General features: G+C 52.1%; 1 long non-coding RNA gene across 2 annotated transcripts; it reads left to right on the forward strand.

Moving 5' to 3' along the window:
• Nucleotides 1-212: 212 nt before the first annotated feature.
• LOC118924142 (uncharacterized) lies at nucleotides 213-15929 on the forward strand. Of its 2 annotated transcripts, XR_008993912.1 has the most exons (6): nucleotides 213-296; nucleotides 3163-3220; nucleotides 4851-4948; nucleotides 10577-10686; nucleotides 11145-13089; nucleotides 14999-15929. It is a non-coding gene; the product is annotated as an uncharacterized LOC118924142 (long non-coding RNA). The 2 variants fall into 2 exon arrangements; XR_008993911.1 differs by lacking the exon at nucleotides 213-296 and having other exon boundaries at nucleotides 2333-3220.
• The last annotated feature ends 300 nt before the right edge of the window (nucleotides 15930-16229 follow it).

Below are 16229 nucleotides of genomic sequence, written 5' to 3' on the forward strand. Positions count from 1 at the left end.
GCCCTGCAATCTGGGGGCCCCGAAGAGGCTAGAGATCCCCAGGGGGTCAGGGCAAAGTCATGGCCAATGGAGTCTTGGAAGGGTGCACGGTGGGTGGTCATCCAGTGTCCAAAGTCAGGGACAGTGGGGGCCCACGGCCAGTAGGCATGGGGGACACTGAGGAAGGGAGTTTGGTGGACCCTCAGCTGGCACACTGTGGGGGAGGAGGGAGTAAGCGGAGGGGTGTGGTTTGGGTAAGAAACCAGCCCTCCTTCACTTACAGGTGCCACCAAGGCCCGGGCCCCGGAACCTCTGAGGTGAGTACACCTGGGCCTCAGCAAACAGAGGCAGGGGATGGTGTCCTAACCGGCCTTTGTCTGCCTGCTCAGCGCAGACTAACATCAGACATGTTGAGGAGCAAGAGCTGGTGTCGAGCAGAGCCCTGGGAGCTGGCCGGGGGGGTTCTGGGGCAGGTGGGCGTGTGGCCAGCCGGCCAACTCCCTTCCCCTCTGCGCTTCCTGACCTGAGGACAGACTGCTGCTTCCTGTCACCCTCCTTTCTGTCTCCTCTTTGGTCCTGGGCAGGCAGGTCCCCTACCCTGGGAGCCCTGAGGCTGGTGGGACCCCTTGCTGTCTACAGCCTGGGCCTGGTGGTTCCTTCAGGGGACATATTCTAGGGGGTAAGGCGGGGAGGGCACTGTGGAGTTCTAGGGGCTCCACTGTTTTGGGGTGCCCAGGGGATAAACAGAAGCACAGTCTCCCTGTGCTGTAAGCTGGAAAGCGTTGGTGAGGACACAGGCAGGGGCAGGGGCTCAGCTCCACCCTCAGCTTCCCTGCTTCTCTGTGGAGGCACGAAGCCCGTCACCAGCTCCTGTGTTTCTTTCCTTACACGGAAAGGTGGAGGTCAGTGGCAAGCAGGATGGAAGCCATGACCCACCTCACACCTAAACCAAGCCCTCACCCTCTTGCATCAACTGGCCCTGTTCACCTCTGCAAGCTTTTCAAGCCCCAGATGCAGGATTCCTTCCTGGAGCCTCGCTCTCCTCAAACCATGCCAGCAGGGGCGGTGGGACCCTCAGCATCACTGCTGGAGGTGAGACCGCCGTGCAAGGAGCTCAGGCCCGGGAGGAAGGTGAGGGTGGAGATGGGAGGCCGATGCCGTGCGAGGAAGGCAGCGCACGTGTGCTGCAGAGCCAGGCCAGAGGGCTTTGGGCAAAGCTCTGCAGAGGAAGTGGTCTTCATTGCTGACGTGGTGATGAGCTGACTGAGGCCAGGCACTGCTCTCGGCTCCTCGGAGGATCTGCGCCTCTGATCCCCACAAGGGTGCTGCCATGACACACAGATGACTGGAAGGACCGGGTGGGCAGCAAGGCACTCTGGCTGCCCTCCCCCCCAGCCCCTCCGGCCTCAGTGAGCCCACTGGGAAGAGGCAGGTGGTCCAGCCCAGACGCAGGTCCTGACAGCCACATGTGCTCCCCTTCTCTCCCTGACCGACTGGTCTCCCAGCCTTCCTTGCTGCCCACCGCCGGACCATCCTCTGCACCGCTAACGCGGTGATCCCCCCAAACACCGAAAGGATCATGCCACTGCCCTGCGTGGCCCTCAGAAGGCGTCCTGGCCAGCAGGGGCTCAGGCAAGGCTCCACTGTCCCCTCTGGCCCTGGCCTCCCTCTCCAGCCTCACCTCTCTGCCCCATGCCTGGCAGCCTGCACGCCTGCCTCCTCCACCACTGAGCCCCATCTCATGGCCTTGCTCTGATAGCCCCAGGCCGGGGCACAGAACTGTTGTCCTGCCAGAAACACCCTTCTTCACTGGCACCCTGATAAACCCCTGCACGTCCTGTAGACTCAGACTTCTCACGAGGCCGTCCCTGACTCCCCAGCACCAGGTTATTTGTTCGCCTCCTTGGATTTCCAGCTCTTCCCTCCGTGGTGGCCTGGGGCTGCTCCCCCAGCAGGCCAGGACTGCTCTGCCCATCTCTCCACAAGTTCACGTTCAGTGACTTCCCATTGGTAGCCTGAAATCAGCCATGGCAGGATTATTTACACCAGAACTGGCAACCGCTACGAATCAGCCTCCCCTCCCCACCCGCGTTAGGCATTTACCAGCACCTCCTTCTCCCCATCTCAAGATTTGCATATTTGTCTGTCTCTCCTCCAAACTGCCAGTGCTTCCAAGGCAGGGCCATGTCTTATTTGTCTTTTTCAGCCCAGCATAGTGTCTGGTACCATGTGGAAGATGCAGATAACTTCTGAGACAGGAGACATGTCCTAGAGAACTTGTCATTTAATTGTAGTGACAAATCACTCTACTGCCACCATAACCCTTTGAAAATATGCCATGTCCATGTTAGCTTCCTGCTCAGAAACCCCCTGTAGCTCCCTTTCCCTGTATGACCAGAAGGTAAAGTCCCTTGAGGCAGGGATTTTTGTCTGGTTTATATTATCAAAGTGGCCGGGTGCTCAGATAGGTGCCTAGCATGGAGAAAGGTTTAGTACCATTCAACACATCATTGTCAAGTGAATAAACAAATGATGAAATTCAAGCTCCTTAAAAGAGCTTTCAGGATCCCTTGTTCACCGCTTCTGCTCTCTCTCTGCTTCTGTGGCTACTCCCCCAGTGATGCCATGGTAGCTCCCAGGGATGGGAGGTCCTGGATCCGCTTGTTTTTCTCCTGGCATGAAGCTACCTCTCCTCCCTTCTGTTTTCTAAGGCCTCTCCATCCGCCAGTCCACCACCAACTTCTGCACCTCCTCCTGTTTCCTCCTGTTCATCTGACCCCAGCCTTAAAATTAAGGTTCACTTCCTACACCCTCAGTGAGACTTAGGCGCCCTGGATGCAGGGCTGATGTGTGCACATCTTTGTGTTCCCTCCTACACTCCAGCACCTAACTTAGGGTTTTGGACATAATAGGTGCCCCATGTGGTGTGTGGTCCCTATTTGCCTGCATTAAAAAAATGAGAGACCAGCAAGACACACGCAAGCCCCAGCCTCTGATCTAGCCACAACATGGAGTTTATCTGATCCATGGTCCCTCGCCAAGGGTCAGTGAAGGCTGGGGAGGGACAGAGGTGTCCAGAGCAGGTCTGGAGGGAGCCCTAGCCTCCTGGGTTCTGAGCTGGTCAGGTCTCACCTGGTGACACAGGCTTTATGACTTGGTCTTTCTCTCTTCCTTTCCTTCCAGTTCCTGCCCACCGCGTTCCTGCCAATCACGGCTACTTGCCAGCCAGCGGACACAGCGGGTGAGCTCGGGGATAAGGGTGTGGGGGCCTGGGAATGCTAGGGCTGGTGGGAGGGCTGATAGCATGTACTTCGTGACAACTGGAGCTCAATCAAGGTACCTCTGAGTCTTCTGATGGGAGACAGTGACCCAAATGGCTCAGACAGGCTCAGAAGACCTCAGTTTGAATCCCAGCTCTGTTAGTTGCTTGCTGTCTCACCTCAGGGGGATTGCCCCTGGGCAAGTTCACTCTGGATTTGACAAGACTAAATGAAAACAATGGAAATTAGAGTTAAAAAGGTTTATACCAAGCTTTATTCTCACAGTGGCAGATCGAGTGTTGGAATCACATCTGCCTCTGGGGCATTCACAGTCCATCTCTGCCTCCGCTCCAGGCTTGGCCTTTGCCTCCAGCCTCTGCTATGCCCTGAGCACTGGGAGGAACTCTTCGTATAGCAACACGGGCAATATTGGCTGTTGCCAAGAGATGTGGAAGCAGTAGCCTAGCAGGAGGCCAATTACAACATCAAATAGATTAGGGTCAGGTGAGGATCCTGGCTATGAGAACTTCCATTTTTCCTATACTTGTTATATGACCATAGATAGCTAGCTTACTTACTGTTTATGGGCCTCAGTTTTCTTATCTATAAAATGGGGATAATAATACCTATTTATAAAAGGAAACAATTGAAAGAAGGTTGAATTAGATAATATATGGAAGGGTTTAGCCCTGAGCCTGGCACATACTGAGTGGTAGTTAAATTGTAGATATTTCATTATTCTTAGCTGTTCTGTACATCAACTGTGAGAGAACAAAAGCCTTCCTTGCTGCAAGCAAAATCTAACAGTGCAGGGAAAATGGAAATTCCTATGGCCAGGATCCTCACCTGACCCTAAACTACTTGATGACATAATTGGCCTCCTGCTAGACAATGCTCCCACACCTGTTGGCAATGAGCTATTACTGACTGAGTCACTATATAAAGAGCTCTGCCCGGTGCTCCGGCTGGAGGGAGAGCTGGAGGAGGATTACAGACCTGCAGACTGCTGGGTGCAGATGTGATCCTAGAGCTCAACCTACTGCTGGGAGAATAAAGCCAGTTATAAACCCTTTTACCCTAAGAAGTTCTGGGGTAATTCCTCTGTCTCATTGGGTCCATAGTGAACTTGCCCGGGGCTGAAACCCTCAGGCAGCACACTCAGGCTTGACAAGTTGCCAGGTAGTGATTCAGATTTCGAACCAAGGTGTGTTGAACAATGGGCTGAAGCAAAAGTGGGGCCCAGGTGCCATCAGAATCAGCATTACCTGGGCACGTGCTGGAAATGCAGCATCGCATGTCCCACCCCAGGCACACTGATTAACAATCTAGTTTTCAACAAACAAGATTCCCAGGTGACTCATGTGCTCATTGAGATTGTAAGACTCCAGGCTGGGGCACGCTTGCAGAGTCCTTTGTTGTTACGCCCAGTAGCTTCTCCTCCTCTTTCCTGTGCTCAGGCGTCTTCCTGCAGACCGGTGGGCACTGTGGGAGCAGGGTCATGGAGCAGGGGTCACAGAGGAGCTGTGAGGCGTGCAGCTGAATCCAGCAGGCAGTGCGAGCTGCACACGAGCAGGGCAGCGTCCTGACTGCACTTCTTCCTATGCCCAGCAGATGGCGAGCGCGTGCTGGTGTTGCGGTTTCTCGGAGGCTGTTGAACTGCTTGGTGCCGTCAGTGCCACGTGGTGGCGGCTCTTGTACATTTGTGTGGAGTGAGTTACCCCTGTGGGCTGGTTTTGGGGTGCTTTTGAGGTGCCTTGTTGGAATGCTTCCCTTCAGCGTCCCTGTAGGATGTTCTCAGGGTTTGCTCAGACTGCTGTGCCTGCGGGTGATGTCAGAGCAAACCCTCAGTGCCCCTCCCTACCTGGAGGAAGAAGGACGCTTGTGGATGTAGCATCTCACACTGCCCCCCGGCTCCCATGGCCCCCGCTGTTCATCTGTGCACCCCATAAAAGTAGGCATTTGCCTTCGTCAGCAACTACTTCCAGATTAAATGAAAAGGGAAAGAAATTTTCAAAGAAATTAAGTATTGCACGGTAAGGGTCATCCTTAACTGCTGATGCAGAGAAGAAATCCTGTTTGTGAATCCAGAAGGCTTGCAGAATTGAGTGGGGTGGGGTCAGGTCATAATTTGGGTGTAGTGATGGAAGAGAAGGACTCTTTCTTATCAGGCTCTTGCCAAAATGGAGTGTGAGCACAGAACCCTGGGAATTTGTCTTATAGTCTTCTGGGCCCTGGACTGGGTGTTCAACACCTGAGTTATCTCCCAGTGTCCTGGGGGTGTGGGGGGAATACAATACTGGAAAGAGCCCAGTCTCTGAAGCCAGACTATTCAAATCTTGTCTACCTTTTAGTGTATAAACTCTGGCAACTTACCTAACCTCTCTGTACCTCCATTTTTGAAGGGCCCCCACCCATAAGATGGCGAACCTCCTGCTTCTCTTCCGGGTCCTCAGTTCCTGCCAGCACCATCTGAACCCCAATCACCCCTTGCCCCCCTAATCCCAGCACCTAGCCAATAGCCACCAGCCCCGTAGAAGTGACACCACAATCACCCCATGCCCCTTCCTATATAACCCAGCACCTTTCCCTAATAAAGCGGAATTCTCCGGTGAATTGCTGCTGTGTGTTGCTCCTTTCCTTTCATTGGTGCCGAAACCCAGGAGACGGGACACCCCAACTGGGCCCCGTCATCCCCCCACACCAGCAGCAGCAGCTTGCCCTCGTCCTCTTTTTCCGGCGCTGGCTCCTCACACTCACCACTCCTCTCTGGCCTTTGGGTAGGTTTTCCCCCAGAGTGGGCCACTCTTCCCCGAGCTATCACAGCACCATTGACCGCAATCGTCCGGCAAGGCCCTGACGCTCGGGGACGAGGAGGGAACTCTCCCCGCCTTAGGCCTTCACGGCTGTGGCGGACCCTCAGGCCCCTCCTCCAACAGCCATAAATGAGGTGACTCCTTTGCGGATGAGAACGCTCCCTTCCCCCCCCCTTCCGTTCCTTCTGCTGAAAATTCCTAGTACTAGGTTCCTCATGACTCCGGCCCTCTGCCTTCTTAGAGGAGTCTGGGTGACAACCCACACTTCCTAAGAAACCCACTCGTATACGAGTTTCCGCAGACCCCCAAGGATCATCGGGGACGCCCTTTGTCTCCTTGCGGTCTGCTCCCAGTCCGAGCGTCTCCGTTCGTCTTCCCCTGTTTGTCTCCTTCCCTGTCCTTTAGCCATGGGAGCCTCCTCATCCCTCCCTGAAAGTTCACCTCTTGAATGCCTGCTCAAGCATCTAGCCACCCTCTCCCTGACGCCTGATATAAAACCAAAACTTCTCCGCAAATACTGCTCCCAAGATCGGCCGACATGCCCCCTAGACAATCACAACCAATGGCCCGCAGGGGGAGCTCTTGATCCTGACATCACTCGCGATCTCTTTAACTACTGCCAGCGCCTGAAAAAATGGAAGGAGATTCCCTATACCGAAGCTTTCCGCCTCCTCCTCCCGCCGCCTCCCCCCAAGTTCTCCTAGCCTGCAAGCCGTCTCCCCCGCAGAAGCCTCCCATTCACTCCCTTCCCCCTCCTCTCCTACAACAGCCCCTCCCCCTTCCTCCACCACCATCTCCTCCCCCACCTCACCTCCCTTGCAGTTCAAGCCTGAGCCTTTCAGCCCCCCTCCAACTAATTTCCAGGAGCCTCCTCTGTCTTTGCCCCATCACCTGTTTCTCCCCCACACACTGAGCCAGAACCCTTCAGTCCCCCTCACACTCAGTCCTGAGGGCCTCCCAAAATTATCGCCCCCCTCCGGGAGGTAGCAGGATCCGAAGGCATCGTGCGCGTTCACGTCCCTTTCTCCTTAGGAGATTTAGCCCAACTTGAGAAACGCCTAGGTTCCTTTTCCACTGATCCCACGACATATATCAGGGAGTTTCAATGGACCCTCCAGTCATACAGCCTCACACATCATGACATTTTCATGCTCCTAGCCAATACCCTCCTTCCTGAAGAGCACAGACGAGTTTGGGACTTCGCCCAAACACACACCACCGAAACCCACAGGACTGACCCCACCTATCCCCCTGGCCCCACCGCTGTCCCCGAACAAGACCCACACTGAGATTATAACACCACTGTGAGTCTCCGCTCTTGAGATATCGTCACCTGCTGCTTAATAGCAGGTCTGAAAAAGGCAGCTCGTAAAGAGTCAGTTTTCAGAAGCTCCCTCCGAGTTCTTAGACAGACTCACTCAAGCCCTATTATAGTTACCAGCCTGGACCCAGAGACGCCTGACGGGAGACATGTCCTTATGACATACTTCCTAGCTCAAAGCTACCCCGACATTAAAGCTAAACTCAAAAAGTTAGAACAGGGCCCCGCTACCCCACAGACTGAGATCCTAACAGTGGCCTTTAAAGTCTTCCATAACCAGGAGGAGGAGAAAGAACGCCGTAAACAAAAGGCTGATCAGGCCAATTTCCAAATGTTGGCCCAGCTGATAAAACCACAACCTGGGCGCCCTTCTACAGACAAGCCTCCCCCAGGAGCTTGTTTCAAGTGCGGACAAGAAGGACATTAGTCAAGGGCGCGCCCCTCCCCCAGATCTCCTACCACCCCACGCCCCAGATGCCACAAAAAGGGCCACTGGGGGTCTGATTGCCCAGCCACCCGAAGGGAAGGCTGGAAGAACAACCCCCATCCTAAGCCCGCCATAGTGGGGCTGGCAGAAGAAGATTGATGGGGCCTGGGGGCTTCTCGCCCGACCATTTCCATCACCAAACAGGAGCCCAGGGTTACTTTAATAGTAGACGGTCGCCCCATCTCCTTCCTCCTAGACACAGGAGCCACCTTCTCAGTCTTGTGGGAATACCGGGGCCCTACCACGCCTGCCATTACTCCTATAGTCGGGGTATGAGGTAAACAGATTTTCCCATTAAACCCCCTCCCCTTTTATGCACAAGCCAAGACAATCCCATACCTTTCTCCCACTCCTTCCTGGTCATGCCCCAGTGTCCCATCCCTTTACTAGGACGGGACATCCTTTCTCTCCTCCATGTTTCCATAACTATATCCACTCCCACAGCCCCCAGTACCCCCTTTCTGATGGCCCTCATAGCCGACAAACCCCCTCTACCCAATGAAAGCTCCAGTTCCACCCTCATACACCCTGTAAATCCCAAAGTTTGGGACATTACAAGCCCCTCCGTGGCTCTATGTCCTCCTGCCTCTATCAAATTACGTGACCCCTCTCAGTATATCTGTCAGGCCCAATACCCTCTAACCACTTCAGCCCTCATAAGCCTCCAACCCATCATTCAAGATCTTTTAAACAAAAATTACCTCTTACCTTAGACAGAAAATGGCTCCTCTCGGACCTGCCCGTTCCCAAAACCAAGACAGAAATCCTTTCCTTTCTAGGCCTGGCTGGGTATTTTAGAGTGTGGATCCCTAACTTCTCCCTGTTGGCAAGACCCCTATACGACCTCAGCAAGGGCCCCCCTGAAGAACCATTATCCTCCTCACCCCGACACTCCTTCATTAAGCTCCGTCGAGCCCTTGTGGAAGCCCCAGCTCTCCATCTTCCTGATTTGTCGAAGCCCTTCTCATTATACATTCACGAGAGGTCCAGTCAAGCTCTAGGAGTCCTAGGCCAACATTATGGCCCATCCTTTGCCCCAGTAGCTTATCTTTCCAAGCAATTAGACCCCACAGTTCGGGGATGGGCCCCCTGCCTACGGGCATTAGCCGCTGGACAGCTCTTGCAGAAGGAAGCTCATAAACTGACATTCTGGGCGCCCCTTACCATTCTGTCCCCACATCACCTAAAGGATCTCTTAAACTACAAAAGTTTACAGACTCTCCCTCCCTCCAGACTCCTGACCTTACTGTCCTCTTTCCTCCAAAATCCCGTTCACCCCCTTTGCCATCCATACCCGAATCATGACTTTTTCCTCCTTTACTGCTCCCTCGCTCTCTCTCGCTTTTTTTCCTCATTCCTATTGTCTTCCCCGCCACCCCGGCCTCCTTTGTATGGCGATTCAAAGTCAGACAGACTTACACACAGCATCAAACAAAAATTACTGCCCTCATTGCCACATCAGACTGCCCTCTGAAAGGCTGCTCCGAGCCTTTATACCTCCGCTTTCCTCCCTCCACCGAAGTGCTCACTAGCAGCTACCTTTATTCTCCCTACCTCTGCTTCCTCTATGACCAAAAACAAGCCTGTTGCAGGCGATGGCCAGACACCTACGGGGATGTCCCTACTGGTCTTGCGCCATTCACTACATGGGTAACTCCCAGTACCCACAGTATTACTCCTCCAACCCATTCTCTTCAATACTAACAAACCCCTTCCTCACCTGGCTGTGGCCCATTGCAGGCCCTATAATAATCATTCTTCTCACCTGTCTCTTCTTACCTTGTATAGTAAAGTTTATCAAATCCCAAGTCGGTAAAATCTCTAATCAAACTTTCAACCAGCCTTTATTCAGGAACTACCAGCTTTTAGCCACAGAAGATCCCTCACCCTCACGTGACCTCCTCACCACACGCTGAGACGGACCCCTCTCTCCGCTGGAAACTGTTCCTGGGAACAATGGCCGCAGACGCCTGGCTTCTGGCACCCGTATCCTCTTGGCACCATTAGAATCAACAAGTCCTCGACCTATGGTTACAGGGAACCTTCACTGATTTCCAACCTGAAGAAGTCCACATCTACTCGTCCTTACTGTGGGGAGTCCTATCAACCCTTTCCTCCCAGTCCTCAAGCCCTCACTCCCTTCTCCGCCCCCGTTCAGCAGGAAGCAGTCAGAGAGAAAGCAACGTCCACAACCCCATAGAAGAGAAAGGGGGGAATGAAGGGCCCCCACCCATAAGATGGCGAAATTCCTGCTTCTCTTCCTGGTCCTCAGTTCCTGCCAGCACCATCTGAACCCCAATCACCCCTTGCCCCCCTAATCCCAGCACCTAGCCAATAGCCACCAGCCCCGTAGAAGTGACACCACAATCACCCCATGCCCCTTCCTATATAACCCAGCACCTTTCCCTAATAAAGCAGAATTCTCCGGTGAATTGCTGCTGTGTGTCGCTCCTTTCCTTTCAATTTTCCCATCTGAAAAATGAAGAGAAGCATAAATCATATACTATTATGAGTGTTTATATGATTTGTTACACATACACAGTGTCTGGCACACAGTAGATGCTATGCAGGTGTTTGGCTGGGGCTTTTCCCTTGAGATTCCGTCTCCCCTTCAATGAAACAGGGAGAAGTACCCCAACCTTGGTGACTGAGGCCTGGAGAAGAGTCTGGAGAAAGAAGGCCCTCAGAGCTGATACCATCCTTTCTTCCTCTGCAGGTTATAGTACAAAAGAAGCCAGAGCAGACCACCTCCTTCTGGACGGCTACCACCATGGCACCACGCTTTTCAATGGTGGGCTGGAGTCAGACATGGGCCAGGTGGTCATAGTAAGCGATGCACTGTGGGCAGCCCTGGCCCAGGCCCTCGTGAGGTGGGCCTTTCTCTGCTGGGCTGAGTCACCAGCTTGGGACGTGTGCATCCAGTAACGTCATGGTTTGGCTCTAAGTTCCCCTTCCCTGTGGCCTCTGCTCCCATTTTATCTCTGTTGCGCTTCAGAGCCCCCTAGCCACCCTCCAGGGCAGGGGAGGAAGCTGCGGGGAGGCATCCCAGCCATCAGCCCAGGGAGGGCAGGCAGAGTTAGACGTACTCCCACCCGGCATCCTGTTAACCCCGAGCCACCGTCCTGCCCTCAGACGGCTCGAGTCAGACCTGCTCATGAATTTTCTCTGTGGGGTGTGCAGGAGGGCTCTCTGCAGCTTGGAGGACTGGAGAACGGAAGAAAAACCCAAAGCACACTCAGGCCAGCTCCACTCACTTCCCTTTATCTCCCCACCCTGCTCTGCAGCTTTCTTGGCTGGGATGCGGAGTTCTTTGGTTCACATCTTCATGTACCTGTCTACACACCAGCTGCTCCGGGCCCTGCCGGGGGTTTGCCTGTGCTGGAAGCACCTCTTACCGTCCCTCAGCTGGTGAGAGACACCGTTGGCTTGGGGGCCTCAGCTACTCTTAGCTGCCCTGTGACTTGGTATCTGACCATGAACCAGGCCCCCTCATTACTGGGTCTTCCTTAGTTTCTCAACTTGCAAGGGCCTCAGCAACCATCACACCAGATCCTAGAAACACCCCTAACTCCCTGCAGTGATGTGGGACCTGGAGCAAGTGACGTCCATGCTTCAGGCCTTAGCCTCTGCACTGTGCGATGAGGGAGCCGGCTAGAGGACTGCGAGGCGCTAACATCCTGCAAACCTGTGACCACCATCCGGCCCTCCAGTGCCGGGTTCCCTATGGTTCCGGAAGCACTGTCATCAGAAGGTGGTGAAAGCTGGAGGTGTCCCTCGTGGGGCTCAGGATGGAATGATTTTATCATCAGTGTCCACATGACGAGGATGGATCAGGGCAAATGGAGACCAGAGCCAGGAGAGGAGTCAGGAAGCTTCTCAGGATCATGGCTCAGAAGGAGTGGGAGTCATGCTTTACCGGGCTTCCTTGTGTTCCAGATCCTGAGCAGTAGGAGCCTGGGCCCTGCTGGCTGACGCATGAGGCCCTTGGGGAGCATCCTGCCCCTCAGCCGGCTCCTCTCTGCTGTCTGTCTCTTTCCTCCCATGCTCCCTTCAGCCCATCTCATTGTGCCCACTTCTCCTACCATCTCTTTTCAGAGGCTCCTTCCGCACTGGGTCTGGCATGGCCTCCTGGACACCCTCAGCCTCACGCCTTTATCCTTAACTTCTGCCACCAGACACACCCATGGGAGAAGCTGATTTCAGGGGCAGCACCTGAGGACTGAACTAGCAGAACCATCCTTCCGGAGAGTTGGTTGAAGACAACTTGGCTCCCTGCCTGCCTGTGCTGAGCTGACATCTCTGGACTGCATGTTGTCCTGTGAAGGGTGGAGAGTTGCCTCCTTCCCACAGTTCAGGAGCCCAGAAGTAGACGCCGCTGCCTGCACGGCAGCATGTCTCACATGGATTTGCAAACATTTGCTGTCTCCTTCCTCTACTAGATGTGGACCCTCACCAGCAGGACTGTCTTATTCTCAGTGTTCCCCCAATCCTAACAAAGCACCTCAATACATGTGTGTTTGGATCCTTGTATTCCAGAACTGGCCGTCATGACCCCTGGTGAAGATCAGGGCTGGGAGTGTGGAAGAAGGCAAGGCTGGCTTGATATCTAATCCTGTTGTGGGCAGCGATGACTGAGACTCTCCAGGCGTCTGTTCATTTCCTAGTGTGTGAATGGGAACCCCTGCATTTCTTCCTGTCTGTTCATTACCACCTGTATGTGTGTTTATATAGTTGCATGATTCCATGTGTGTAAATGGAGCAATGGGAGAGCTATGTGTGTATGTCTGAAAACGTGTCTTCAAATATATATGCATGTTTCCATTTGAGTTCCTTTGTATGTTTGCTTAGCTCTTCTGTGAATCTCTGGAAGTGCTACACTGGTAATAAAAGCCACTGGGATCAATGCCTCTCCTGTCCCTGTTGGGAGACATGGAAGTCCACTGAGGAATCCCTAAGTACTCCACTGAGAGCCTCCAAAGAGGGAGGTGGGAACAGGAGAAATGGGAGAGAATGAATACAGCCATCCACTTCCCAGGAAGGGAAACTGAAGACACGTAACAGGAATGCATGATCAAGCTCATATATGTGGCAGGAACAAACATCTGCTGAGCCCTTTAAAACCAGCCCTGGATGGGTCTCTGCAGAGCGGTTGGCCTGGTTGCTGCTCTGTGGCTCTGGGATGCTTATTCTTCTGTATAATCTCTGCTTTCAGTGCTTTTCCTCCACTAAGTTCCTGCTTTGTGATGCCTCACCAGGCAGGCACGTTAAAGAGCTGTTGAAATTTTTGTAATGCTATTTGGGGACTATTTATCCATCAGGTACTCTAGTTAATTAACTCAAGGCCAGGCAGGGCTGCATCCTGTGGACAGAATACTCAGCAGATTTCCTCTAATTAAGCAGGATATGAACACATCCCACACACTTTTCCATACACAGGTTGAGTGCCTTTGGAGGTGGGAGCCTATTTTAAGGCAAACTTTTTCTTTTTTTAACACATAGGAATAAAGTCTGTTCATTTGCTTGGCGTTCAGGAAAAGGAAAAATTAGTCATTCCAGAGTTCAGAGCTAATTGTCCAGTTCTTTGTGACTGCCTCTGCCTGATTAAGCAAGACAAGAGGAAGTGATATGTCCCAGGTCACGTCTGAATGAAATAAGGTTTTGGTTGGAAAGAACCTGGTGTGAAGCAATATGATAGAGAGGGTTTGGGGGGAAATTCTCAGCGAGTGGAAGGTGCCCTTCCTGTTTTTGAACTGCTGTATGTTGGAAGGACTCTACCTGGTTCAGGAGTACTGTCTGTACAGGTATCGTTTATTTGTGCAGAAAGATTGTGTGAATAAAGCACAAAGGCATTTGTATTTGTCAAAACATAGCCACATTTTGAAATGATATTGTATAAGTTCACCTCTTTGAAAACTTTAAAATAATGATAAACAAGGATGCTAGTCAGATTCTTAAGTCTACAGCAGGGCTGAGCTACTGACCAGAAAGAGGCCATCTGCCAAGGCGGGGAGGCCCGGGGTCCCATGGACGGAAGTGAGGGGGCAGCTGCCTCGCCCCCCGCCTCCTGTGAGGGTGCGAGAGCTGGTGCTCTGGGCTCCCACCACCTCATGAACCAGAGTGCGCCTGTGGAAAGGGTAAGAACCACCCCAAGTGCGGCAGCTCTGTGGTCCCCTTTCAGCTCAGAGTTTGGTGAACACCCCTCCGCGCCCACCCCCACGTACAGCGCATTGTCCACAGAGCCTACCACGCATCCCCAAGGCTGCTGGGCATGAGCAGGCATCTGGAGTCAGGCCATTTTCCCTTTCCTCGCCCTCCCTTTCTCTCTTTCTTGCAGTTCTCTGTATTAATGGGGACCCCTCTATAAAGAAGACAGCCCCTGCCTTATGTCCTTTGTTCCTGGGCATTCTGAGGACACACAGTTACCAAGGAGGACTTAGGCTTTTTGCAACTCAGACACTGACAGTGAGGATCTAAGACCTCATGGGTGTGGGAGCCTTGGGCAGTCAGCCAGACGCTGCTGCAGGCTGTGTGGTGAGAGACGAGGAAGCGCCCCACCACAGAAATAACAGACGGTGACTCCAAGGGTCTGCCTCTCAATGGGGAAAGGGAAGACAAGGACCTGCAAATAAAATGAGGAAAGAGCCACAAAACAGACCACAGAGAGCTGTCATGAAGGTGGAGCCCCAGGCTGCTCATCAGGGATAGCAGACTTGTCCGCCTTTCCCCTCTTGTGGTGCTCAGATCACCTCTTAGTGCCTTTCTCACATACAGAATTCAGGACAGGGTGTGATTTTAGCTTTAAAAAATATCCTCTGATAGAGCTGGAAAAATAACATGTCATTAAAAACCCATCTTTAAAAAATACTTAGTCATTTAGCAGTGCAATGCTAACATGCAGGAGAGCCCCAATTTTTGCAAAGAATTACATAAAAACTACAAGCACAGAGGTGTTCACAATGACCATCTCTGCATGTTGAGATGGTGGGTCTTTTTGATTTCTTTGTATTTTCTTGTTTGCTACAATACTTATTCCTTTCTTAATCATAAAAATGTACTATTATAATATTATGAATTCAAGAGACCTAGGCTGTCCTTTTTTCTGAGAATTATTAAAGCATTTGTTTGGTCTGCTCATCAGGTCTTCATTACTGACATGGATGGAACACGTGCCCCCACTGTTGACTTCTTAGTCATTCAACATGGAAATATGGAGGCCTTGCTGCTTTCCAGGCACTGAGCTCAAAGCAGACTTAATTTGCACTCAAGGACCATGTTTGCTTAAAAAGCCAAACTCTTAATGACTTCCCACTGCTCCAGGGAAAATAAGAAAAAAAGCCAGTCTTTTCCCAATGTGGCAGGAAAAGAGGATTTGAACAAAGACTTTTATACACAGTGTCAGATGTAGAAATGGAGTGGAACCACACCTGCCTACAGTCTTGCTGTGGGACTCCATTCCTTGGTTCCAAGTGGGCTCCCAGAACATCTCAAGTGTTACATCCAAATGAAAAATTAATGAAATGTCATACATTTAAAAAATTACCCACATCTAAGAACTAACTGTTGCCCAGACCATGGACTCATTTTGGGTTCCTAGGCGAGGTTTCTTGGAGTGAGAGTCTAAGGGGGAGGCTCGGTAACCGTCTTCCAGGCTGTAACAACTGCCAGTTGATAGCTGTGGATGGAAGTGATCATCATTTTTCAGTGGCCTTAGTATCAGGAACTTCTGTTTGAGAAGTAAGGAGAATGCCATCCATCGATGGAATGATAATCGTGCTGGATCGACAGAGTGACAGCTAGGCTTGGGACCTGGGCTTCCTGACTCCCTCTCCAGGGCTCTGTGTCCCGGAGGACTGGGTCAAGAGGAAAGGAATTTATTCTCATAAATGGGGTGGTTTAGATATTCCAGATCCTGCATCCAACCTTGGAGCTCATCCTACTGGAAAAGTCAATACTGCCTTCTAAATGCCTCTCTCTACCTTCCTGTGCCTCCCTCCTTCTCTCCTGATTTCATATACAGAATACTTCTGTGGTGATTAAATTTACCACTTAGCTCACTGGTTTCAATATATCAAATGAAAAGGGAACAAAGAAGAGAACACAGAGGAAAAAAATGTTAGAAAGAGCCTACTTTTAAAAGGAAGAAGGAAAAATGGTACCTGTTAGTCTTCAGATACTCTAGGAGCAAAGAAGGGAAGCCCAGCATCCAATCAGAAGACAGCAGGCTTTCAAAGGCTGTTTCACTTGCCCCACAGTTACACAGGGTCACATCCCTGTAACTAACTCTTTATGACACAAACATCCTAGCACCTCTGCTTTTCACATACCTATGGTATTCACAACTTCCTGCACCACTACCCACTGTTAATTCC

The sequence above is a fragment of the Manis pentadactyla genome, chromosome 14 (assembly GCF_030020395.1).
Source record: "Manis pentadactyla isolate mManPen7 chromosome 14, mManPen7.hap1, whole genome shotgun sequence".
In the NCBI taxonomy this organism is placed as follows: domain Eukaryota; kingdom Metazoa; phylum Chordata; class Mammalia; order Pholidota; family Manidae; genus Manis; species Manis pentadactyla.